The sequence below is a fragment of the Giraffa tippelskirchi genome, chromosome X, assembly GCF_054371585.1.
Source record: "Giraffa tippelskirchi isolate mGirTip1 chromosome X, T2T-mGirTip1v1.2.pri, whole genome shotgun sequence".
In the NCBI taxonomy this organism is placed as follows: domain Eukaryota; kingdom Metazoa; phylum Chordata; class Mammalia; order Artiodactyla; family Giraffidae; genus Giraffa; species Giraffa tippelskirchi.
The window spans coordinates 134,935,427-134,962,224 of NC_137289.1; the positions used below are offsets into that span (position 1 = coordinate 134,935,427).

At 38.7% G+C, this 26,798-nt stretch overlaps 1 long non-coding RNA gene across 1 annotated transcript in view; it reads left to right on the top strand.

Moving 5' to 3' along the window:
- The window catches only part of LOC145537167 (uncharacterized), a 966,757-nt gene extending 943,231 nt beyond the window's left edge, over window positions 1–23,526 (top strand). The window contains exons 15-19 of the long non-coding RNA XR_014076245.1: window positions 195–427; window positions 998–1,176; window positions 16,119–16,272; window positions 18,393–18,444; window positions 22,710–23,526. This is a non-coding gene — a long non-coding RNA (uncharacterized LOC145537167). The remainder of the gene's footprint in view (window positions 1–194; window positions 428–997; window positions 1,177–16,118; window positions 16,273–18,392; window positions 18,445–22,709) is intronic.
- Window positions 23,527–26,798: the final 3,272 nt, after the last annotated feature.

Consider the following 26,798-nt stretch of genomic DNA (forward strand, 5'->3'; position numbering starts at 1 on the left):
TTTTTTCCTGTGTATACATAAAGCAAGCAGAGTTCAAAATCTTGCAGTCTGTAGTTTGCTGTTCCATTGATAACTTCAACAATTGCTACGTTAAATTTATGGAATATGGTTCCTTTAATCCGTGTAGATGTCTGTTCTCATGCTTCAAGCTCAAGAATTTTCCCATTTCTGAAAAGCTGTCCTTTCTTCCACAGACACAACCTACTTTTGGTTAAGCTGAGTGGAATGGCCAAGCCAGCAAATAGAACATCGAAAAGGATAATAACAGTGAGGTGTTCTCTTTGTGAGACTACATCAATTCAAGCAGGAAAATCGATGCACCTGGGGGGAGAGTACAATGCTATTCCAGCATTATTAATGCTCAGGAGGCAACAAAAATCACAGGGAGAAAAATTCACTCAACTTTGGCCATGCAGAAAAACAACAGGTGAGGTGGCTAAGCTTGTCCATTTGAGAGGTATTGCCAGGTTTATTTTCAGCCATCTAGGTACTTTAAAAAAAAAGCCACATATTTAAAGTACTGTGGGCTTTTAAAATTCTTGTCCATCTTTTGTTTTTCATCACACTTAGTTCAGAAGGAAGACTAGGTAGTGATATTGCCCTTGCTTTCCTGGTAACAAAGCTTGAAAGATGGTGAGTTCATGAAGGAGAAATATGCGTCATTGAAGCTAGAAATAGACCTTGTTAAAGTGAAGGATTCCACTCAGCTGCCTTGCTCACTGAGCCATGCAATTTCTGTTGCACAAATCCTTAGACTTCAAAGGTCTCCCTATTCTTAAAACTACTAACAGAAACTGCCTTGAAAGTAAATAATTCCTGTCTGGTCTCCCTGACATTAAAAGTAAAATCCAGAGGGAGCTTGGGAAAACAATGGAGGCTGATGTACACAGTACTCCAAAAAAGGAAAAATCCTTCTTGCATTTCTCCTTGTATGAGTCAGCAATGCTTCAATAATGGTGAGTAACAAATTAACTCAAAATTCTGTGTCTTAAAACAGACCTGCAGATTGGCAATAACTTCAGCTGGGCTAGGATGGACTTCAAGCTCAAGTGTCACCCTCTAGATTGGATTCACTTCGTTACCACATGTCTCCACACTCTCTTGGACAAGTGGACACAGGATAGGCTGTTAGCATGGCAATCACAGGAATGCAAGAGGCTACACCCAACTATGCAAGTAAGTTTATAGCCTGTGCTTATGTCAGAATTGTTAACACTTTCTTGGCTAAAACAAGTCACATGGCTAAACCCAAAATCAAGAGGTGAGGAAGTAGACTCGGTTCACCAGGAATCCCGGGCAAGTACGTGGATATATAAGGAGAAAAATGAATCACTATGAGCAGTGTGCTACTTTACCACCCAAGTGAATTTTCTCTGGTTGGAACTGGACAATTGCTATGGTAATAGGGAATGTTTTCTCTTCTGCTCATTCAGGAAAAAATTCCTGGCTTTGAAGATAGAGGAAAAGGGACATGAGTCATGGCATGGAAGCATCCTCTAGAAGCAAGAAAATGCAAGGAAATAGATTCTTTGGTAAAGAATCTGCCTGTAATGCAGGAGACCCAGGCTCGATCCCTGGGTCAGGAAGATCCCCTGGAGGAGGGAATGGCTACCCACTCTGGTATTCTCACTTGGGAAATCCCATGGACAGAGGAGCCTGGTGGGCTACAGTCCATGGGGTCACAAAGGGTCAGACACAGTTGAGCAACTAACACACAATGGAGCCTCCAGAAGGAATGCAGCCCTCTGGATCCAGACTTCTGACCTGCAAACTGAAAGATAAGTTGGTGTTGCTTTAAGCCAGTAAGTTTGTGGTAACTTGTTATGACAGCAATAGGAAACTAATACTCTCTCCGTTAGCATGTATATCTATGTAAGGTCTATTACCATGTCTGTCTCATCCACTACTTTATCTGCAGCACCAAGCATTCTTAACTATTTGAGAAATAATGAGTTTATAGATAAAAGGCTAACATGAGCTCTTAGAGGTATACCTCCCACAGTAATGTGCCATTATGTCCACAGTGTCCACCACAGGAGATCATCACTTTTGCAGAGGAGGGCAAACTGAATGATCCGCCACAAAAATTAATTTATCAGTTAAGCAAAGATCCAAGCAGAACAAAAAATAGTGAAGATTTCAAAAAATAACAAAGGAGGAGGGAGAGACATGTAGAGAAAGGAAGACCAAATGCTTTGTAATAGGCACATCAATAACAATTAGCAGGTGCCTTGCACTTTGAAGCTACAATTCACCTTCATAAATTTTATCTCATTTAAACTTCAACCACTCATTGTAAGCAAGCAAGAATATATTAATCCCATCAGCTCACAGAAACTGAGGCTCAGAGATGTTAACTGTCATAGTCATTGCACTGCAACTAGAGAGTGCCTCGTATTCAAATCCCATAGCTTGAAACCTAGTTTTCTTTCTGCTACACTTGAAATGACATCATGTGCAAAAGTATTGGGAAAGCACTGGAAAAATCCAACATTTCTGTTTCAAATTCAATTTAGCATTGTTCTGCTCAGTTTGAGTCAAGGTATCCGGAAACTTTTAAGTCAAAGAAGACAACTGCAAAGACAAGCAGGCCACCCACTGAAATGGCTAAAATCACAACCCACACAACCCTTGTCTCCAAAATCAAATGCACTCACATTTCACAACTAGAAACACAGCCTCCACTGAAGAGCAGCCTGCCTTTAGCAGGATATTTGGAAGCAAAAATGCAAAATATAAAGCATAACACATACTATTTAGGCAGTAAAAGTAAAGGATTATATCTTAAATGGTAAATGTAAGCTGCTACATCATAGCCTTGATTTTGCTTCTTGGCCTGAGAAGCCTATTTACTATCTTACCCTTTAAGTAAAAATTTGCCAATTTCTTCTTTAGATGAAAAGTGAATCACAGATATTAACAGAGAAATGATTTTCCCTTAGCCCTACCAGAGAAATAAGGATTGAAGGCCTATATCAGCACCTCTTTCTCAGATTTTTGGTCTACTCTGTGATTCAACTCCTCCTTCTTTCATACAGAGAAAGTTTTTGATGGCCTCTCTTTGTGGAAGGACAAAAAGCTAAATAAGTGTTTGGATATTTTTGTGGATGCATAATGTCACTACAAACTTAGCTTCATAAAACAATAATCATTGTGGGAATTCCAGTGTCCAGTGGTTAGCATTCCAAGCTTCTACTGCTGGGGGCCCAGGTTCAATCCCTGGTTAGGGAAGTAAAATATTATAAGCCATGCAGTGCAGCCAAAATACAAGCAAACCAATACAAAAAATACAAACAATTATCAGTGTATCATCATCATCTCATAGTTATGGAGGTTGATAAGGCCAAGCTAGATGGTACTTGCGAGGAGTCTCTCTGTCCCATGGTAGCTGAGTCTAAATCATTATCAAAAGCATCCTCTGAGATGGCCTGTCACCTAAAACTGGAAGGCTCAAACAGCTTAGGCAAAGAACAACTCAGACATCTCTATGTCTATGTGGTCTCTCCAGCATGGTGGCTTCGGATCAGTCATGCTTCTTACGTGGTTGCTGAGGGTTCCAAAGGTATGAGCCCAGAGAAAAACATGCCAGGTTGAAACTGTACTTCCTTTCTGGTTTTAACAACCTAGCCTCGATAGTCTTATAGTATTACTGTGTTCATTATTTGTAGTATTACTTGTGTAGTATTGCTTGTAGTATTACTGTTTCTACTGCTACCATATCATATTATCACAAATTTAATGACTTAAACAACACAAATTTATTATTTCACAGTTTTCTAGGTCAGATGTCCAGGTATGCATGGCTGGTTCCTCTGTTCCTGGTTCTACCAGCAATGCACGCAATTCCAATTTCTCCAAATCCTCACCAGCACATGTATTTTCTGTTATTTATTATTATTATTTTATTGAAGTATAGTTGATTTATAATTTGTTAGTTTCAAGTATACAGCAAAGTGTTTTATATATGTATGTGTATGTGTGTGTGTGTGTGTGTGTGTGTGTGTGTGTGTGTATATATATATATATATACATATATATATATTCTTTTTCAGACTCTCTTCCATTATTATTATTGCTATCCTAATGTGTGTGAGTTGGCATCCCATTGTAGTCTTGATTTGCAGTTCCCTAATGATTAATTAGGCTTCCCTGATGACTCAGACAGTAAAGAATCTGCCTGCAATGCGGGAGACATGGGTTCGATCCCTGGGCTGGGAAGATCCCCTGGAGAAAGTAAAGGCTACTCACTCCAGTATTCTTGCCTGGAGAATTCCATGGACAGAGGAGCCTAGAAGGCTACAGTCCATGGGGTCGCAAAGAGTCGGACATGACTGAGCAACTTTCACTTCACACTTCAATGATTTGATTTGCCATCTGGGTATCTTCTTTACAAAAATGTGTATTCAAGTCCTCTGCCATTTTTAATTGGGTTATCTTTTTTATTTTCAGTTATAAGAGTTCTTTTTATATTCTAGATTCTAGACGCTTAACAGATAAATAACTTGCAAATATTTCTCTCACTGTATGGGTTGTGTTTTCACTTTATTTTTCTAAGTTAATTGAGATATATTTGACAGAGAACATTGTGTGAGTTTATAGTATAAAATGTGATGATTTGACACCCATATACACTGTGAAATTAATAACACAAAAAGATTAGTTAACATACCTATCACCTCACATAATTAGTTGCCATTTCTCTGTGTGTGGTAAGAATTTTTAAGATATACTCTCTTAACAACCTTCAAGTATACCATACAGTAATGTTAACTAACATCATCATTCTGTAGATTAGATCCCCAGAACTCATTCATTTTATAACTCGAAGTTTGGGCTATTGGACCACCTTCACCATTTCCTTTACCCATTCACCTGTTGATGGACATTTAGGTTATTTTCATGTCTTGGCTAGTAAATAAGACTGCAGTGAACATACTGACATAGGAACAAGGTGATTCTGTTTCCTTCTGATATACACCTAGAAGTTAAATTGCTGTATAATATGGGAGTTCTATTTTTAATTCTTTGAAGAATCTCCATACTATCTTCCATAGTGGCATACCTACTTTAAAATCGCACCAGCAGTGCACAAGTTCTCTTTTCTCACATACCTGTCAGCATTTGTTATCTCTCGTCTTTTTGATAGTTACCATTATAACAGCATGAGGTGATAGCTCGTTGTAGTTTTGATTTGTATTCTCCTGATAGTGACATTGAGCACTTCTTTGTGGAGCTGTTGGCCATTTAATAATTTATTTGGAAAAACATCTATCCAGGTCCTTCACATATTTTAATTAGATTATTTGTATTTCTCCTACTGAATTGTATGAGTTATATATTTTAGATATTAGCTCCTTATCAGAAAGATGGTTTACAAGTTGTTTTCTCCCACTTTGTAGGTTGCCTTTTCATTCTATTGGCTTAATGTGCAGAAGCTTTTTAGTTTGATGTAGTAGTCTCACTTGTTTTTTCTTTTGTTGCCTGTGCTTTAGGTGTCATATCCAGAAGATTGTTGTCAAGATCCATGTGAAGGAAGTTTTTTCCTGTGTTTTCTTCTAGGAGGTATATGGTTTCAGGCCTTATATTTAAGCCTTTAATACACTTCTAGTTAATTTTTGTGCATGGTGTAATACAGGGCATCCAGTTTCATTCTTTTGCATGTGGGTATACAGTTTTCCTGGTACTATTTATTGAAGAGACTATCTTTTTGCCATTGAATATTCTTGGTTCCCTTGTCAGATATTAGTTGGCCATATGCACGTGGGTTTATTTATGGGCTCTCAATGCTGTTTTATTGGTCTTTGTGTCTGGTTTATACCAGTACCATACTGTTGTGATTACTATAGATTTGTAGTAGGATTTGAAATCAGGAAATAGGATGATGCCTCCAGCTTTGTTCTTCTTTCTAAGGATTGCTTTGGTCATTCACAGTCTTTTGTGGTTCCACATAAAATTTAGGGTTTTTTTTCAGTTGTACTTTTTCTATTTCTATAAAATATGCCATTGTAATTTTGATATAGATTGAATTGAATCTATAGATGGTTTAGGTAATATGGAAATTTTAGTACTAATTTTATGATCCATTAACACAGGATATCTTAACATTTATTTGTGTCTTCAATTTATTTAATCAATGTCTTATAGTTTTCAGTGTACACATCTTTTGCCTCCTTGATTCAGTTTATTCCCAAGTATTGTATTATTTTTGATGCTATTTGTCTCTTCACTTTTGATGCTTTCCTTTAAAACAGAAAAGTTTTTAATTTTATTAAAGTCCAATTTGTCTATTTTTCCTTTGATTCCTTGGGTTTTGATGTCATATATAAGAAATGGGTGCCTAACCCAAGGTTATAAAGATTGTTTTCTTCTAAGATGTTTCATGGTTTAGCACTTACATTTAAGTCTTTGATCCATTTGAGTTAATTTTTATATGTGATGTGAAGTACAGAATCCAAGCTCATTCTTTTGTCTGTGAATATCCAGTTATTCGATAAAAGATATTGATATTCTATATTGATTATATTTTATTAATGAAAAGAATATTCTTTTCCCCATTGAATGGTCTTGGTGCCCTTGGCAAAAATCAATTGACCATAGACATGTGGGTTTATTTCTGTGTTTCACTGATCTATGACTGTCTTTATGCCAGAACTACAACTGTCTTTTTTTAATGAGAGAAAAAGAAGTTTATTAACACAAGAACCTCAAAAACATGGGCTTATATGGCATCTTTACAAAAGAACAAAACATTTTTAGAGAAGGGACAAGAGAAAAGAGAAGCACTTTGAGCTTCTAGGGTGGCAAATTGTAGGAAGGTGAATATATGGGGAAACTAGTGAACACGAGGGCTAGTTTGGAAAGTTTGTTATGTAGTGCCTTCTGGTTCCATCTCCAGGCTGATAAGGGTCTTGAGCTGTCTCCTGTGATTAACTTCTGTCCTTCCTCCTAGAGGAGATGGGGGACACCTTTACAAATTTATCTCTGGCTTTTAGGCAAACGGTGGAGGACAGAAAGCTTTTCCTCATATACACCTCTTCTCAATGACAATCAGGACAAAATTAATCTTATGCCAGAGTGGCATATTTTGTGGTAGTATTCTGCTACTCTTAGTAGCTCTAGTTCAAGGTTAATAGGCTAGTTTTAGTAACTGCACTGTGATGATGACCTCCTTGGTTTGAGGAAACAAACATTGATCTCTTTTAGTGTGACTTACATGACTTATGCTCAAAATTCTCCAAGCCAGGCTTCAACAGTATGTGAACCATAAACTTCCAGATGTTCAAGCTGGCTTTAGAAAAGGCAGAGGAACCAGAGATAAACTGCCAACATCCATTGGATCATCAAAAGAGCAAAAGAGTTCTAGAAAAACATCTGCTTTATTGACTACGCCAAAGCCTTTGACTGTGCGGATCACAACAAACTGTAGAAAATTCTTAAAGAGATGGGAATACTAGACCACCTGACCGGCCTCCTGAGAAATCTGTATTCAGGTCAAGAAGCAACAGTTAGAACTGGACATGGAACAACAGACTGGTTCCAAATCGGGAAAGGAGTACGTCAAGGCTGTATAGAGTCACCCTCCTTACTTAACTTATATGCAGAGTACATCATGAGAAATGCTGGACTGGATAAAGCACAAGCTGGAATCAAGATTGCTGCGAGAAATATCAATAACCTCAGATATGCGGATGATACCACCCTTATGGGAGAAAGCGAAGAAGAACTAAAGAGCCTTTTGATGAAAGTAAAAGAGGAGAGTGAAAAAGTTGGCTTAAAACTCAACATTCAGAAAACTAAGATCATGGCATCCAGTCTTATCACTTCATGGCAAATAGATGGGGAAACAGTGACAGACTTTATTTTCGGGGGGCTCCAAAATCACTACAGATAGTCACTGCAGCCATGAAATTAAAAGACACTTTCTCCTTGGAAGAAAAGCTATGATCAACCTAGACAGCATATTAAAAAGCAGAAATATTACTTTCCCAACAACGGTCCGTCTACTCAAAGCTATAGTCTTTCCAGTAGTCATGTATGGATGTGAGAGTTGGACTACAAAGAAAGCTGAGCACCGAAGAATTGATGCTTCTGAACTGTGGTGTGGTCCTTGGACAGCAAGGAGATCCAACCAGTCCATCCTAAAGGAAATCAGCCCTGAATATTCATCAGAAGGACTGATGCTGAAGCTGAAACTCCAATATATTGGCCACCTGATGCAAAGAGCTGACTCATTTGAAAAGACCCTGATGCTGCGAAAGATTGAAGGCAGGAGGAGAAGGGGATGATAGAGGATGAGATGGTTGGATGGCATCACTGACTCAATGGACATGAGTTTGAGTAAACTCCGGGAGTTAGTGATGGACAGGGAGGCCTGGCGTGCTGCAGTCCATGGGGTCACAAAGAGTCAGACACGACTGAGTGACTGGACTGAACTGAATTGAACATGGCTTATTCTCAAACAGTACAGAAAATAATTATAGGTTAGGATCTGGATGGAGGTTATGGGAATTATTTTAAAATTGATCACAGTGTATTGATATAATTGTGATAAAACATTGAGTTTAAGGTGTATAACATATTGATTTTATATATTTCTATATAACAAGTTGACTACCACCATAGCATTAGCTGACAACTCCCTCATATCACATATTACTGTTTCTTTTTGTGTGTGGTGAAAACATTATTTATACTCTTCAGCAACTTCAATCATATAATACAATATTATTAGCTATAATCACCACACTGTATATTAGGTCTCCCAATGTGTTAATCTTCTAATTGGAAGTTTGTATCCTTGGGCCATGATCTCCTATTTCCCCCACTCCCCAGGAATCACGACTCTACTGTTTCTCTGTGGTCAGCTTTTTTAGTTTCCACATATACGTGATGTCATAGACTATTTCTCTCTCTGACTTATTTCACTTAGTATAGTGCCCTCAAAGTCAACCTAAGTTGTTGCAAACAGGAAGCCTTCTTTATCATTGTTGAATGATAATCTATCATGTGTGTGTGCCAGCCATATCTTATTTAATACCCATTTATTCATTGATTGACATGAGGGTTTTTTCCATATCTTAAGTATATCTGAATAATGCTTTGGTGAGCATGGATGTATGTGCAGATATCTCTTTAAGATCCTGATTTCAATCCCTTTGCATATATACCCAGAGATACGATCACTGGATCATGTGATAGTTCTATTTTTAATCAATGGAGAAACTGTCATACTATTTTCTATAGTGGTTGTGCCAATTTACATTCACACCTACAGTCACTCTCCAGATTTTTGCCAACAATTTGTTGTTTCTTATTTGTTGTTGTTGTTGAGTCGTTCAGTCTTATCTGACTCTTTTTTACCCCATGGACTGCAGCACACAAAGCTTCCCTGTCCTTCACTATCTCTGAGTTTGCTGAAACTCATGTCCATTGAGTCAATGATGCCATCCAACCATCTCATTTTCTGTTGCCTCCTTCTCCTCCTGCCTACAATCTTTCCTAGCATCAGGGTCTTTTCAGATGACTCAGCTCTTTGCATCAGGTGGCCAAAGTATTGGAGCTTCAGCTTCAGCGTCAGTCCTTCCGGTGAATATTTAGGATTGATTTCCTTTAGGATTGACTGGTTTGATCTCTTTGCTGTCCTAGGGACTCTCAAGAGTCTTCTCCACCATCACAGTTCAAAAGCATCAGTTCTTTGCTGCTAGCCCTTCTTTATAGTTCAACTCTCACATCTGTACATGACTACTGGACAAACCATAGCTTTGACTAATTAGACCTCTGTCAGCAAAGTGACGTCTCTTCTTTTTAATATGCTGTCTAGGTTTGTCATAGCTTTTCTTCCAAGGAGCAAGCATCTTTTAATTTCATGATTGCACTCACCATCCACAGTGATTTTTTAGCCAAGAAAATACAATCTGTCACAGTTTTCTTCCTCATCTATTTGGCATGAAGTTATGGGAGTGGATGCCATGATTTTAGTTTTTTGCATGTTGAGTTTTAAGCTAGCATTTTTACTCTCCTCTTTAACCCTCATCAAGAGGCTCTTTAGTTACTCTTCACTTTCTGCCATTAGTGTGCTATCATCTGCATATCTGTGGTTATTTATATTTCTCCTAGCAACCCAGGGAGATCCTAACCTAGATCCCAGTTTGTGAGTAATCCAGCCTGGTATTTTGCATGATGTACTCTCCACAGAAGTCAAATAAGTAGGTTGACAATATACAGCCTTGACATACTCCTTTCACAATTTTGAACAAGTCTGTTGTCCATGTCCAGTTCTAACTGTTGCTTCTTGACCTGCATACAGATTTCTCAGGAGGCAGGTAAGGTGGTCTGGTATTCCCATTTCTTTAAGAATTTCCACAGTTTGTTGTGATCCACACAGTCAAAGGCTTTAGCATAGTCAGTGAAGCAGAAGTAGATGTCTTCCTGGAATTCTCTTTTTTTTCTATGATCCAAAGGATGTTGCCAATTTGATCTCTGGTTCCTCTGCCTTTTCTAAAGCCATCTTATACATCTGGAAATTCTCGGTTTACCTACTGTTGAAGCCTAACTTGAAGGATTTTGAGCATTACCTTGCTAGCATGTGAAATGAGTGCAATCATATGGTAGTTTGAACATTCTTTGGCATTGCCCTTCTTTAGGATTGGAATGCAAACTGACATTTTCCAGTCCTGTGGTCACTGCAGAGTTTTCCAAATTTGCTGGCATATTGAGTGCAGCACTTTCACAGCATCATCTTTTAGGATTTGAAATAGCTCAGCTGGAATTCTATCACCTCCACTAGCTTTGTTTCTGGTAATGCTTCCCAAGGCCCACTTGACTTTGCAGTCCAAGATGTCTAGCTCCAGGTGAGTGACACACTATTGTGGTTATCTGAGTCATGAAGATCTTTTTAGTATAGTTCTTCTGTGTATTCTTGCCACTTCTTCTTAATAATCTTGTTTCTGTTAGGTCCATACCATTTCTGTTCTTTATTGTGCCCATCTTTGCATGAAATGTTCCCTTGATATCTCTAATTTTCTTGGAGCGATCTCTAGTCTTTCCCATTCTATTGTTTCCTGAATTTTTTTTCCATTGTTCACTTAGGAAGGCTTTCTTATCTCTCCCTGCTATTCTCTGGGACTCTGCATTCAGTTGGGTGTATCTTTCCTTTTCTCCTTTGCCTTTCACTTTTCTTCTTTTCTCAGGTATTTGTAAGGTCTCCTCAATCACTTTGCCTTCTTGCATTTCTTCTTCTTGCAGATAGTTTTGGTCACCACCTTCTGTACAATGTTATGAACCTCCATCAATAGTTCTTCAGGCACTGTGTCTAACAGATCTAATCCCCTGAATCTATTTTTCACTTCCACTGTATAATCAGAAAGGATTTGGTTTAGGTCATATCTGAATGAGCTAGTGGTTTTCCCTACTTTCTTCAATTTAAGTCTGAATTTTGCAATAAGAAGCTGATGGTCTGAGCCACAGTTGGTGCCTAGCCTTGATTTTGCTGACTGTTTAGAGTTTCTCCATCTTTGGCTGCAAAGAACAAAATCAATATGATCTTGGTATTGACTATGTGGTGATGTCCATGTATAGAGTCATCTCTTGTGTTGTTGGAAGAGGGTGTTTACTATGACCAGTGTGTTCTCATGGCAAAACTCTGCTAGCCTTTGTCCTGCTTCATTTTGTACTCCAAGGCCAAACTTGCCTGTTACTCCAGGTATCTCTTTGACTCCCTACTTTTGTATTCCAATCCCCTATTATGAAAAGGATATGTTTTTTGGTGTTACTTCTCCAAGGTCTTGTAGGTCTTCATAGAACTGTTCAACTTCAGCTTCTTCAGCATCAGTGGTTGGGACACAGACTTGGATTACTGTGATGTGGAATGGTTTGCCTTGGGAACGAACCAAGATCATTCTTTTGTTAATGAAATTGCACCCAGGTACTGCATTTTGGACTCTTTTGTGGACTAAGAGGGCTACTGCATTTCTTCTAAGGGATTCTTGCCCACAGTAGTAGATATAATGGATATCTGAATTAAATTCACCCATTCCAGTCCATTTTAGTTCACTGTTTCCTAAAATGTCAATGTTCACTCTTGGCATCTCCTGTTTGACCACTTCCAATTTACCTTGATGCATGGACCTAACATGCCAGGCTCCTATGCAATATTGTTCTTTATAGCATTGGACTTTACTTTCACACCAGACACATCCATCACTGGGTGTTGTTTCTGCTTTGACTCAGCCTCTTCATTGTTTCTGGAGCTATTTCTGGGCTCTTCCCTAGTAGCACATTGGACACCTACCAGCCTAGGGGGCTCATCTTCAGGTGTCATATCTTTTTGCCTTTTCATACTGTTCATGGGCTTTTCAAGGCAAGAATACTGAAGTTGTTTGCCACTCCCTTCTTCAGTGGACCACATTTTATTGGAACAATCCACTGTGATCAATCTGTTTTGGGTGACCCTGAATCTGACCTCATAACTTCATTGAGTTACACAAGGTCAAGTAGAAGGACGTGCACTCATCTTCTCCTGTCAGTGTTTGGGAGTCTCTGGCAGAGGTGTGGGTCAACAGTGGCCTGCTACAGTGTCAGGGGCACTGGCAGCAGCAGTCCTGGGAGGAATGGTGTGTTGGCATAAGTCTTCTTGGAGAAGGTTGCCCTTGACATAGAGACTGAAAACTCCAGGACTGGGCCACTCTAGGCCAAATCTCTGAAAAGTGCTGGGCCCTGGGTGGTGCTGTCCAGGAACGAGGCTCTGGGTCGGGCATTGGGTCAAGCTGTCCTTGAAGCTCAAGGGGGTACACCAGGGCCCTCAGAACCAAGGTGATGTCCTTGCGTCCCACCACTCAGCCCTGTGTTCCCTCCTCAGAGAGCTCAATAAGGAAGCAGTCCTGGACATCATAGTGACTGGGATTGGGAGCCACTTGGCAAATCACAATGTCAATGCAGGACTAAGGTTTCATGTATCCTTCCATGTCAAACACTGTATTTTGGCAGGTGCTGTGTCTAGGCCTCAGAAGTGAAGCACTGCCCCTATAGGGTTATAGAAGGTCAACAGCTACCAGGGTCCACTCCATTGGTCCACCCTGAATACTAGATGAGGAGGAAAACGTATTTTTAATGATAGACATTTTAACAGATGTGAGGTGATATTGCACTGTAGTTTTGATTTGCATTTTCCTAATTAGTGATGTTGAACACCATTCTATAGAAACCTCTCTATTCAGTTCCTGTGCCCAATTTTGAATTTTTTTTTAGCTATTGGGTGAGTTTCTTATATATTTTGGATATTAACCCTAATCAGATATATGAATACAGGTATTTATTCCCATTCTTTAGGTTACTGTTTCATTTTGAGGATAGTCTCTTTTGCTGTGCAGAAGCTTTTTAGATTGATACAGTCCCACTGAGTATTTCTGCTTGTGTTGCCTATTTTTTTGGTGTCATATCCAGGGAAATTGCTGTGAAGATCAGTGTCAAGGAGCTTTTCTCCTATGTTTTCTCCTAGGAGTTTACATTTTCATGGCTTCCATTTAAGTATTTATCCAAAAAACAGACTCACAATAAAGGTCCAATTTCATTCTTCTGTATTTACTTACTCAGTTTGTCAACCTCATTTATTGCAGAGACTGTCATTTCCTTACCAAAGGTTCTTGGCTCCTTTGTCAACTATTAGTTGACCATATATACAAGGGTTTATTTGTGAACTATCATTCTGTTCCATTGGTCTATGTATGCATTTTAATGCCAGTACCATACTGTTTCCATTACTAGAGCTTTGTATAGTAGTATAGTTTGAAATCAGAAAGTGGGATGCCTGTAGCTTTCTTCTTCCTCAGTATTATTTTGGCTATTAATGGTCTTGTGGAAATTGCTATTGAAATTGTGATGAGGATTTGATAAGAATTCAATGCAGAATTCTATAGCTGGCTTTGGGTAATATCAGTTCAGTTCAGTTCAATTGCTCAGTCGTGTCCGACTCTTTGCAACCCCATGAACCGCAGCACACCAGGCCTCCCTGTCCATCACCAACTCCCGGAGTCCACCCAAACCCATGTCCACTGAGTTGGTGATGCAATCAAACCATCTCATCCTCTGTCGTCCCCTTCTCCTCCTGCCCTCAATCTTTCCCAGCATCAGGGTCTTTTCCAATGAGTCAGTTCTTCACATCAGGTGGCCAAAGTATTGGAGTTTCAGCCTCAGCATCAGACCTTCCAATGAACACCCAGGACAGATCTTCTTTAGAATGGACTGGTTGGATCTCCTTGCAGTCCAAGGGACTCTCAAGAGTCTTTCCAACACCACAGTTCAAAAGCATCAATTCTTTGGCACTCAGCTTTCTTTATAGTACAACTCTCACATCCATACATGACCACTGGGAAAACCATAGCCTTGACTAGATGGACCTTTGTTGACAAAGTAATGTCTCTGCTTTTTAATATGCTGTCTAGGTTGATCATAACTTTCCTTCCAAGGAGTAAACGTCTTTTAATTTCATTGCTGCAATCACTATCTGCAGTGATTTTGGAGCCCAGAAAAATAAAGTCAGCCACTGTTTCCACTGTTTCCCCATCTATTTGCCATGAAGTGATGGGACCAGATGCCATGATCTTAGTTTTCTGAACGTTGAGCTTTAAAGCCAACTTTTTTACTCTCATCTTTCACTTTCATCAAGAGGCTCTTTAGTTCTTCTTCACTTTCTGCCATAAGGGCGGTGTCATCTGCATATCTGAGGTTATTGATATTTCTCCTGGCAATCTTGATTCCAGCTTGTGCTTCCTCCAGCCCAGTGTTTCTCATGATGTACTCTGCATATAAGTTAAATAAGTAGGGTGATGATATACAGCCTTGATGTACTCCTTTTCCTATTTGGAACCAGTCTGTTGTTCCATGTCTAGTTCTAACTGTTGCTTCCTGACCTGCATACAGATTTCTCAAGAGGCAGGTCAGGTGGTCTGGTATTCCCATCTCTTTCAGAATTTTCCACAGTTTATTGTGATCCACACAGTCAAAGGCTTTGGCATAGTCAATAAAGCAGAAATAGATGTTTTTCTGGATCTCTCTTGCTTTTTCGATGATCCAGCAGATGTTGGCAATTTGATGTCTGGTTTCTCTGCCCTTTCTAAAACCAGCTTGAACATCTAGTTAAATAATATTCTTCCAATCTATAAACAGGGGATATTTCTCCTTTTGTGACCTCAGTTTATTTCATCAGTCTTATAATTTTCATTTTCCAGGTCTTTCACCTCCTTTGTTAGATTTATTCATACAAAGTATATATATATATATATATGGGCTTCCTGGTAGCTCAGCTGGTAAAGAATCTGCCTGCAATGCAGGAGACCCCAGTTCAATTCCTGGGTCAAGAAGTTCCCCTGGAGAAGGGATAGGCTACCCACTCCAGTATTCTTGGGATTCCCTAATGGCTCAGATGGTAAATAATCTACCTGCAATGTGGGAGACCCGGGCTCAATCCCTGGGTTGGGAAGATCCCCGGGAGAAGGGCATGGCAAGTAACTCCAGTATTCATGCCTGGAGAATTCCATGGATAGAGAAGCCTTGTGAGCTACAGTCTATGGAGTTGCAAAGAGTTGGACATGACTGAGCGAAACATGTATATATTTTATAAATATAAACATATTTTATAAATGTAATATAAAATATTTTATAAGTATAATATAATTTATAAATATAAAATATATATTTTTTAATTCCCTGTGCCCCATGAATTGTATTTTTAATGCTATTATAAATGAACTGTTTATTTCTCCTTCATACGTTTTCTTGTTAGTGTATAGAAACATAACTCTTTTCTGTATGTTGATTGTATATCCTGCAACTTTCCCGAATTTGTTGATTAGTTCTAGTAGAGTCTTTTGTTGTTGTTGTTCAATTGCTATGTAGTGTCTGACTCTGTGACCCCATGGACTGCAGCACGCCAGGCTTCCCTGTCCTTCACCATCTCCCAGAGTTTGCTCAAACTCATGTCCATTGGGTTAGTGATGCCATCCAACCAGCTCATCCTCTGTCACCCCCTTTTCCTCCTGCTCTCAATCATGTTATCTAGAAACAAAGATAGCTTTACTTATTTCTTTCTTGTTTTAATGATTTTTATATATTCTTCCTGACAGATTTTTCTGGCTAGTAATTCCAGTACCATGTTGAAAAGTGGCAAGAGTGAACATCCCTGTCTTGTTCCTGATCTTAGAAGAAAAGCTTTGAAACTTTCATCATTGAGTATGATGTTGGTGTTGATTTGCCACATATGGCCTTTATTTTGTAGAGGTATGTTGCTTCTAAACTCAATTTGTTAAGTGTTTTAATAATGAGTCAATACTGAATATCAATAATGAGTCAATACTGAATATCATCTAGTACTTTTTCTGCATCTACTCATAATGATCATGTAATTTTTAAACTTTCATTCTCTTAATACATGTCTCTTGATTTGTATATGTTGAACTCTCTTTGCATCCCAGGGATAAATCCTAGTTGATCATGGTATAGAATCAATTTAATGTGCTGTTCACTTTGGTTTGTTAATATTTGGTGAGAAATTTTAAGATATAGAGAATATATATCTCTATATTCGTCAGGCATATTGGCCTGTAATTTTATTTTCTTGTGTCTTTGTCTGGCTTTGGTATCAGGGTAATGCTGACCTTATAAAATGAGTTGGAGAATGTTCCCTGCTCTTCATTCTTTTTGTGAAGAGTTAGGGAAGGATTGGTGTTAATTCTTTCAATATTTGGTAGAGCTCACAAGAGAAGCAATCTGATCCTAGCTTTTGTTTGTTGGGAAGTTGTTGATTGCTGATTCAATCTCCTTACTTGTCATTGGTATGTTTTGATTTTCTGTTTTGCTTCAGTCTTGGTAGGTTGTATGGTTTTAGGAATTTATCCATTTCTTAAAGATACTGGCCTGTTCTTGTGTCATATTGAAAAACCAAACTATAAGGAAGGTGTGTGTTGATAAAAATTATGAAATGTATTCACAAATTTGCCAATCTAAAGAAGCCTGGTGTAACAGTTCAGAATTGTTTACTTCTTGGTTTTCTCAAGAAATTAAGGTCTCTAAGAATTCTAATTTGTAACAAAAACTTCTAGAAATAATATGGGAAATAGTTTTCTATACAAGGAAAGTAGTGTTGTTTCGGGCTAACAAAAAGTACAAGGTATGAAAATGTATTTTTGTTAAGGGAAATGAAAGTAAATTTGTCCTCAAGTAAAGCTGGTTGTTTCAGAATGGGAAAGAGGAGAATAAGGGAGCAACTAAATGGATGTGGGCACTCGTGAGGAAAGAATTTTACCTTGTGTAATCAAGATGGATAAAATTGAATTGTTATTGTAAGGCTTTTAAAAATAAGTTTTAATATCAATAGTATACTTATATAAAACTAAAACTTAATTTTCTTTCATCTACTAAATGGAAAAAGTTTTCTTAGACTTTTGGTCTGCTCTTGGTAAAGAGATTGGGAGGGTCTGCTCTGCCTAGAAAGCAAAGATTTTGTGTCTTACCAAAATTATTTCCTGTGCTTCATGTTGTCTTAATTAGGTCTTTGATTACATAAGAAAACTGAAACTTCTTAATATTAAATGAGCTAAGTTTTGCCTACAACTATGTAACCTATATTTGCCTTTAAAATATTTTTTCACTTTAAATTATTTTTTCATAACGATCTGTGATCCTGTTAGTCACGTGTCCAGAACTTTCGGAACGTTTGACAGACTTTCAAAAGTAAAATCTAAATTAAATCTTTTTGACCTGGAAGTAACTTTGGGACTTTCCAGAGGGCCTTTGGAATATCTCAAAAGATTTGTTCTCTCTTGTTATCAAAGAGAGATACTAAACTAATTAGTCTTAATTGAGGTGTTAAATTACATGGGATGCATTGTCAAATAATAAGTGATACTAAGCCTTCTTTATGTTACATTTATATAGGTACACATTATAAGTGTTCCAGAATTTGTATGAAATTCTTGAAGTCTGAAATAACGTTAATAACTAGAATTACAAGCAATATATAATTGCTTAATTACAATTAAAATGTCATGGAAGTAACCAGATTTCCTTGTCAATGACAGTCTCTCATTATATCTTTAAATTAACCATGGCCATTTTAAAATCTTGTCATTTACAGACAGCTATTGTTTTACTCTGATGCTTTTGCAAAAGTGTTTCATCTTCAGAGAGATTCATGGAAATGACTGACAAGTCATTAATTACATGGAACTGAATGGACTGATGAGGAAGATATATAATTTTATGTCGTTTTCTTTACAACATTGTTTATTTTCTCTTGAAGGTGAATGTCGGCTTTTATTTGCAGGGACTATTTTGCATGGTACAGGTATGCCTATGTTTAAGTAAAACATTTTTATTTTTTAATATTTTATTTTTTCCAGATTAAAGGAAGTCTTCTTTTCTCTTACGCCATCCATGACTGACAGCAATTTGGTAAAGTATACTTTTGTGAACAAAGATGAAAAAATTACATTTTCTCCCTACCTGATCTCTCCAGAATTTAGAAATTGTTAATGAATATTTTTCTTTTCATGGCAATACTGTTATTTGCATAAGTTCAACATGGTTATATTACCAAAGCTTTGACCTATCATAATCGAGACTGATGTACATAAAGTCAGATATGACCCTGCAGCTTTAATGAGCAACAAGGTACACTTTAAGGAGCCCATAAGTTCAGTTCATTTCAGTCACTCAGTCATGTCCAACTCTTTGTGACCCCGTGGACTGCAGCATGCCAGGCCTCCCTGTTCATCACCAACTCCTGGAGTTTACTCAAACTCATGTCCATTGAGTCAGTAATGCCATTCAACCATCTCATCCTCTGTAGTCCCCTTCTCCTCCCACCTTCAATCTTTCCCAGAATCAGGGTCTTTTCAAATGAGTCAGTTCTTTGCATCAGGTGGCCAAAGTATTGGAGTTTCAGCTTCAGCATTAGTCCTTCCAATGAATATTCAGGATTGATTTCCTTTAGGATGGACTGGTTGGATCTCCTTGCTATCCAAGGGACTCTCAAGAGTCTTCTCCAAAACCACAGTTCAAAAGCATCAATTCTTCCACACTCAGCTTTCTTTATAGTCCAACTCTCACATCCATACATGACTACTGGAAAAACCATAGCTTTGACCAGATGGACTTTTGTTGGCAAAGTAATGTCTTTGCTTTTTAATAAGGTGTCTAGGTTGGTCATAACTTTTCTTCCAAGGAGCAAGTGTCTTTTAATTTCATGGCTGCAGTCACCATCTGCAGAGATTTTGGAGCCCCAAAAAATAAAGTCTGTCACTCTTTCCACTGTTTCCCCATCTATTTGCCATGAAGTGATCAAGATTGCCAGGAGAAATATCAATAACCTCAGATATGCAGATGATACCACCCTTATGGCAGAAAGCAAAGAAGAACTAAAGAGCCTCTTGATGAAAGTGAAAGAGAAGAGTGAAAAAGTTGGCTTAAAACTCAACATTCATAAAACTAAGATCATAGCATCTGGTCCCATCACTTCATGGCAAATAGATGGAACCCATAAAGCCCCTTGTAAAACAGGGTTCCTAGAAGCCTAACCACATGAGTAAGGAAGGACACTTCCTGGCAGATGCAGGAACCTCATGATATTTGGGGGACCTTGAGGAGAAAAATTTTCAGTAGAAACTATAATACACGCTTGTAATCAGATATCAGTTCTGTTAATTGAGATTTTCTTATATACATACAAACTGGACTAGATGCTGAATTCTTCTAGTTTCCTCAAGTATCTCAGTATGACCCTCCAAAATAACATTTCCAGTTTTCTCCTAGCCTTTTTACCTGGAATCACTAAGAACAAAATTTGCCCTTTACCACAAAACCTTGCAAATGAATATGAACAAGTTGATGATGAAAACTTTAGAGAAATTGCCATTACAGTTCATTTACACAATCTTATGTGTACTACTGTGTGGGCCACTCAAAGCTTACCTGAACACCCACTGACACCAACAGAAACATTCTCATTGTAAAAGGTGTAAGTCTCCTTAGCTCTCCTAAGCTCTCTTAGCTCTCCTTAGAACAATACAGGAAAGAGTAAATAAGTCTCCTTAGCTCTCTTTAGAACACTATAACTCAGAGTCAGTAGGTCTCCTTAGTTCTCCTTAGAAAACTTAAATCAGTAGGAAAGTCTCCTTAGCTCTCCTTAGAACACTATAGGTCAGAGTAAGTACGTCTGCTTAGCTCTTCTTAGATCTCCTAGCTCTCTGACCTGTAGTGTTCTAAGGAGAGCTAAGAAGACTTACTTACTCGGACCTGTAGCATTCGAAAGAGAGCTATGGAGACTTGCTTACTCAGAGCTATAGTCTTCTAAGGGTAACTAAGGAGACTGACTTACCCCAGCAGGCTTTCTAGGAGAGCTAAGGAGACTTACATACTCTGAGGTGTAATCTTATAAGGAGAGCTAAGGAGACTTACTTACTTACTCTGAGCTATGATGTTCTAAGGAGAGCTAAGGAGAGCTATGGAGACTTACTGACCTAAGTGTTCTAATGAGAGCTAACGATAGATAAGCGAGGTAAGGAGAGCTAAGGAGAGCTATGGAGACTTACTGACCTAAGTGTTCTAATGAGAGCTAACGATAGATAAGCGAGGTAAGGAGAGCTAAGGAGAGCTATGGAGACTTACTGACCTAAGTGTTCTAATGAGAGCTAACGATAGATAAGCGAGGTAAGGAGAGCTAAGGAGAGCTATGGAGACTTACTGACCTAAGTGTTCTAATGAGAGCTAACGATAGATAAGCGAGGTAAGGAGAGCTAAGGAGACTTCCTTACTCTGACCTATAGTGTTCTAAGGAGAGCGAAGGAGAGCTATGGAGACTTACTTACACTGAGCTATAGTGTTCTAAGGAGACCTACTTACTCTGAGCTATAGTTTTCTACGCAGAGCTAAGGAGACTTATTTAGTCTGACCTGTATTGTTCTAAGGAGAGCTAACAAGAGCTATGGACACTTACTCTGAGCTATAGTGTTCTAAGGAGAGTAAGGAGGGCTAAGGAGAGCGAAGGAGAGCTGCTGCTGCTGCTGCTGCTAAGTCGCTTCAGTCATGTCCGACTCTGTGCGACCCCATAGACGGTAGTCCACCAGGCTCCCCCGTCCCTGGGATTCTCCAGGCAAGAATACTGGAGTGGGTTGCCATTTCCTTCTCCAGTGTATGAAAGGGAAAAGTGAAAGTGAAGTCGCTCAGTCGTGTCCAACTCTAAGCGACCCCATGGACTGTAGCCTACCAGACTCCTCCGTCCATGGGATTTTCCAGGCAAGAGTACTGGAGTGGGGTGCCATTGCCTTCTCTGAAGGAGAGCTAAGGAGACTTAATTACTTTGACCTGTAGCATTCTAAAGAGAGCTGTGGAGACTTACTCTGAGCTCTAGTGTGCTAAGGAGAGCTAAGGAGACTTAGTGTGAGCTCTGGTGTTCTAAGGAGAGCTAAGGAAAGTTAAGGAGAGCTAAGGACAGCTACCTACTTACTCTGAGCTATAGTGTTCTGAAGACAGTTAAGGAGAGCTAAGAGAACTAAGGGGAGCTAAGGAGAGCTAAGGAGACTTACTTACTCTGAGCTACAGTGTTCTATGGAGAGCTAAGGAGAGCTAAAGAGAGAGACCTGTTTACTCTGAACTCTAGTGTTCTAAGGAGAGCTATGGAGACTTACTTACTCTGACCTGTAGTGTTACAAGGAGAGCTAAGGAGACTGACTTACTCTGAGCTATAATGTTCTAAGGAGAGCTAAGGAGTCCTACTTACTCTGAGGTATAGTGTTCTAAGGAGAGCTAAGAAGATCTAAAGAGAGCTAAGGAGACTGACTTAGTGACCTAAGTGTTCTAAGGATAGGTAAGGCAAGCTAAGGAGACTGACTTACCCTGATGTATACACAGAGAATTCAGCCCTTACCATATCCTTCACAAATGCTTCAAGGTCTTCACTACACATCCATTAAATCAATCTAGAAACATTTATTGCATACCCACTAAAAGCTAAACCTGTTTTACCAAATTTTGTACCCTAAATCTTTGTATTTTCTACCTTTCCAAGTGCGGGTTATTTGTATCAGTACTATATTGGTAGATAATGCAGATTCTCTATTTTAAGAAATGAGTTCCAGTCCCAAATGCACAAATAACATATTATTATAATAATAGCATATTCATGAAAAGCAAATTACTTATCTCAGCATTTAACATCCTTGTAACAATTCCTGTACTTTTAATGTCAACAGAAAAAGTAACGTCTAAGTCTGTCTGATTCAGTAAATTAATGTTAATAAGTTTTGACACTAATAGCGAGTTTTAAAAAGAAAAACCTCCAGGATCTTAGCTGGGTTTCATTTCTTAAAAATCACCTCATTCACTGTCACCAAGTTCCCGTAGAACAATTCCAGCTACTATTCCACCTACACTGGGAGAACAGAACGACTCAAGTGTGTTAACTTGCTATGACATGATACCCTTTCCCTGCCTTTGCTCACTCCCAGTGGAAAAAACAGCCTCCCACTTGAGGTATGTACACCGCCCACACTTCTCAGCAGAGACACATTTCTGAACCCCTGTAAACAAATGAATACCTACCTGGTTTTTCATTTCTAAAAAACCACTAGTTCTTTCCTCAGAGCTGGAAAATTAGTTGTGAAAAATGTTAACTATTAAAGTACACACGAGATTAATGAGAAATTTCAAACTTGTTACAGAGACCATGGAATCCCAGAGAATGTGATCCGAGCTGCAAAACCCAGGGAAAATGAAAAGGAACCTGACCCTTGGCTCCTCCGCTCTTGCACACTCTCTCTAGAAGTCATAAAAGGCTTAAGTCGACCCTTGCAAGCCCTCCAACCCCTCTCAGCTTCAGCCAACAAGAGATGGTTGGCCTATGACAGGCACCTCTACAATAATTTAGAGGCTGCTAGGCTTTTAGCAAAGCATCTCTTCTAACTTCTCAAGTGTTGTTCTTTTACTTGTTTTACTTTTCGATAACCTTATGAACCAGCTCCAGTGAGCAGAGAGGCAGCAGGGACAACCCATCAATAAAATAATTCAGCCAAAGTTGATTTTGTTAGAGACTTCTCATGTTGTACTAGGAAATCTATGCTACTAAAAATCAGGGAAATCAAATGGAATCATTCTTTTTGGTTCTAAAAGGAAAGCTAGCTTTAAAACTATCTCTTTCTCTTTCAGATATCCCATGCTCTTGGATTGAAAGAATTAGTATTGTTAAAATGACCAGACTACTCAAAGCAATCTGCAGATTTAATGTAATCCCTATCAAATTACCCATGGCATTTTTCATAGAATACTCTTAAAATTTATGTGGAACCACAAAAGCCCCAGATTTCCCAAAGCAGTCCTACAGAAAAAGAACAAAGCAGTATGCAGCACCCTCCCAGACTTCAGACAATACTACAAAGCTACAGTAATCAAAACAGAGTGATATTGGTACAAAAACAGACATATGGATCAATGGCACAGAATATAGAAAGCCCAGAAATAAACCCACATACATACAATCAATAGTGTATGCTTGCCTCCTTTGTTGAAAATCAGTGGGGAAAAGACAGTCTATTCAGCAAGTGGTGCTGGGAATGTTGGAAAACCACATGCAAATCAATGAAGTTGGAACAAACACACCCTTTCACCATACACAAAAATAAACTCAAAATGGGTTATAGACTTAACCATAAGACATGATATCTTAGAACTCCTAGAAGAGGTCATGGGCCAAATATTCTGACAGAAATCTTACCAGTGTTTCCCTAGGTCAGTTTCCTAAGGCAATAGAAATAAAAAATGAGACCTAATCAAATGTATAAGCTTCTGCATAACAAAGGAAAGCATAAAATGAAAAGACAACCTACAGAGTAGGGGAAATATTGTCAAATGATGAGACCAATAAGGGCTTACTTTCTAAAATATGCAAATAGCTAATACAACCTCAGTAACAACAAGAACAAAGAAAATCCAAAAATGGGAAGAAGACTTAAATAGACATTTCTCCATAAAGGACATACAGATGATCAAGAGGCACATGAAAAGATGCTTAACATCACTAATTATTAGAGAAATGCAAATCAGAACTACAATAAGGTAGCACTTCCCTCCAGTCAGAATGGCCATCATCAAAAAGTCTACAAATAACAAACACTGAAGGAGGTATGGAGTAAAAGGAACCCTCTTACACTGTTGGAGGGAATTTAAGTTGGCGCAGCCACTGTGGAAAACAGTATGGAGTTTCCTCAGAAAACTAAGACTTACCATATATGGTCCAGCAATCCCACTCCTGGGCATCAGTTCAGTTCAGTTCAGTCGCTCAGTCGTGTCTGACTCTTTGTGACCCCATGAATTGCAGCATGCCAGGCCTCTCTGTCCATCACCAACTCCTGGAGTCTACCAAAACCCATGTCCATCGAGTCGGTGATGCTATCCAGCAATGTCATCCTCGGTCGTCCCCTTCTCCTCCTGCCCCCAATCCTACCCAGCATTAGGGTCTTTTCCATTGAGTCAACTCTTTGCATGAGGTGGCCAAAGTATTGGAGTTTTACCTTCAACATCAGTCCTTCCAATGAACACCCAGGATTGATCTCCTTTAGGATGGATTGATTGGATTGCCTTGCAGTCCAAGGGACTCTCAAGAGTCTTCTCCAACACCACAGTTCAAAAGCATCAATTCTGCGGTGCTCAGCTTTCTTCACCGTCCAACTCTCACATCCATACATGACCACTGGAAAAACATATATCCAGACAAAACTATAATTCAAAAAGATATATGCACCCCAGTGTTCCTAGCAGCACAATTCACAATCACCAAGTCATGGAAACCACCTAAATGTCCATCAAAATAAGAGTGGATAAAGAAGGTATGGTATATATATATATATATATATATATATATATATATGGTATATATACGGCATATATATGGTATATATATACACACACACACACACACAATAAAATACTACTCAGCCATAAACAAAAACAAAATAATACTATTTTCAGCAACATGGACGGACTTAGCACTTATCATACTAAGTGAAGTCAGAAAGACAAGTACCATATGATATCACTTATATGTGGAATCTAAAATATGACACAAATGAAGCTATCCATGAAACAGAAACTGAATCACAGACACAGAGAACAGATTGCTGAGTGCCAAGGTGGGAGGGGGTTGGGGGAGGGATAGAGTAGGAGGTTAGGGTTAGCTAATGTAAGCTTTTAGGCATAAAATGGATAAACATGTTCTACTGTATATAGCACAGAGAACAATACTCCATATCCTAAGATAACCATAATGGAAAAGAGTATTAAAAAATGTGTGTATGTCTATATTATACATATATATATATGTGTGTGTGTGTGTGTGTGTGTGTGTGTGTGTGTGTGTGTATATATATTACTTTGCTATACTGCAGAAATTAACACAACATTGTAAATCAACTATACATCATTTTTTTTAAATAAAGTCTTCCATAGAACCTCTTTATTAGTTCTGCTGATAATACTTGTTATTTTCTCTGGAAGTAAAAACCAATAGTCCATTCAGGTATGACCTGGATCAAATCCCTTATGAGTATACAGTAGAAGTGACAAATAGATTTAAGGGACTAGATCTGATAGACAGAGTGCCTGATGAACTATGGACCGAGGTTTGTGACATTGCACAGGAGACAGGGATCAAGACCATCCTCATGGAAAAGAAATGCAAAAAAGCAAAATGGCTGTCTGAGGAGGCCTTACAGATAGCTCGGAAGAGAAGAGAAGCGAAAAGCAAAGGAGAAAAGGAAAGATATTCCCATCTAAATGCAGAGTTCCAAAGAATAGCAAGGAGAGATAAGAAAGCCTTCCTCAGCAATCAAGGCAAAGAAATAGAGGAAAACAACAGATTTGGAAAGACTAGAGATCTCTTCAAGAAAATTAGAGATACCAAAGGGACATTTCATGCAAAGATGGGCTCGATAAAGGACAGAAATGGTATGGACCTAACAGAAGCAGAAGATATTAAGAAGAGGTGGCAAGAATACACAGAAGAACTGTACAAAAAAGATCTTCACGACCCAGATAATCACGATGGTGTGATCACTCACCTAGAGCCAGACATTTTGAAATGTGAAGTCAAGTGGGCCTTAGAATGCATCACTATGAACAAAGCTAGTGGAGGTGATGGAATTCCAGTTGAGCTATTTCAAATCCTCAAAGATGATGCTGTGAAAGTGCTGCACTCAATATGCCAGCAAATCTGGAAAACTCAGCAGTGGCCACAGGACTGGAAAAGGTCACTTTTTGTTCCAATCCCAAAGAAAGGCAATGCCAAAGAATGCTCAAACTACTGCACAATTGCACTCATGTCACATGCTAGTAAAGTAATGCTCAAAATTCTCCAAGCCAGTCTTCAGCAATACGTGAACCGTGAACTTCCAGATGTTCAAGCTGGTTTTAGAAAAGGCAGAGGAACCAGAGATCAAATTGCCAACATCCACTGGATCATTGAAAAAGCAAGAGAGTACCAGAAAAACATCTATTTCTGCTTTATTGGCTATGGCAAAGCCTTTGACTGTGTGGATCACAATAAACTGTGGAAAATCCTGAAAGAGATGGGCATACCAGACCACCTGACCTGCCTCTTGAGAAATCTGTAGGCAGGTCAGGAAGCAACAGTTAGAACTGGACATAGAACAACAGACTGGTTCCAAATAGGAAAAGGAGTACGTCAAGGCTCTATATTGTCACCCTGCTCATTTAACTTATATGCAGAGTACATCATGAGAAATGCTGGGCTGGAAGAA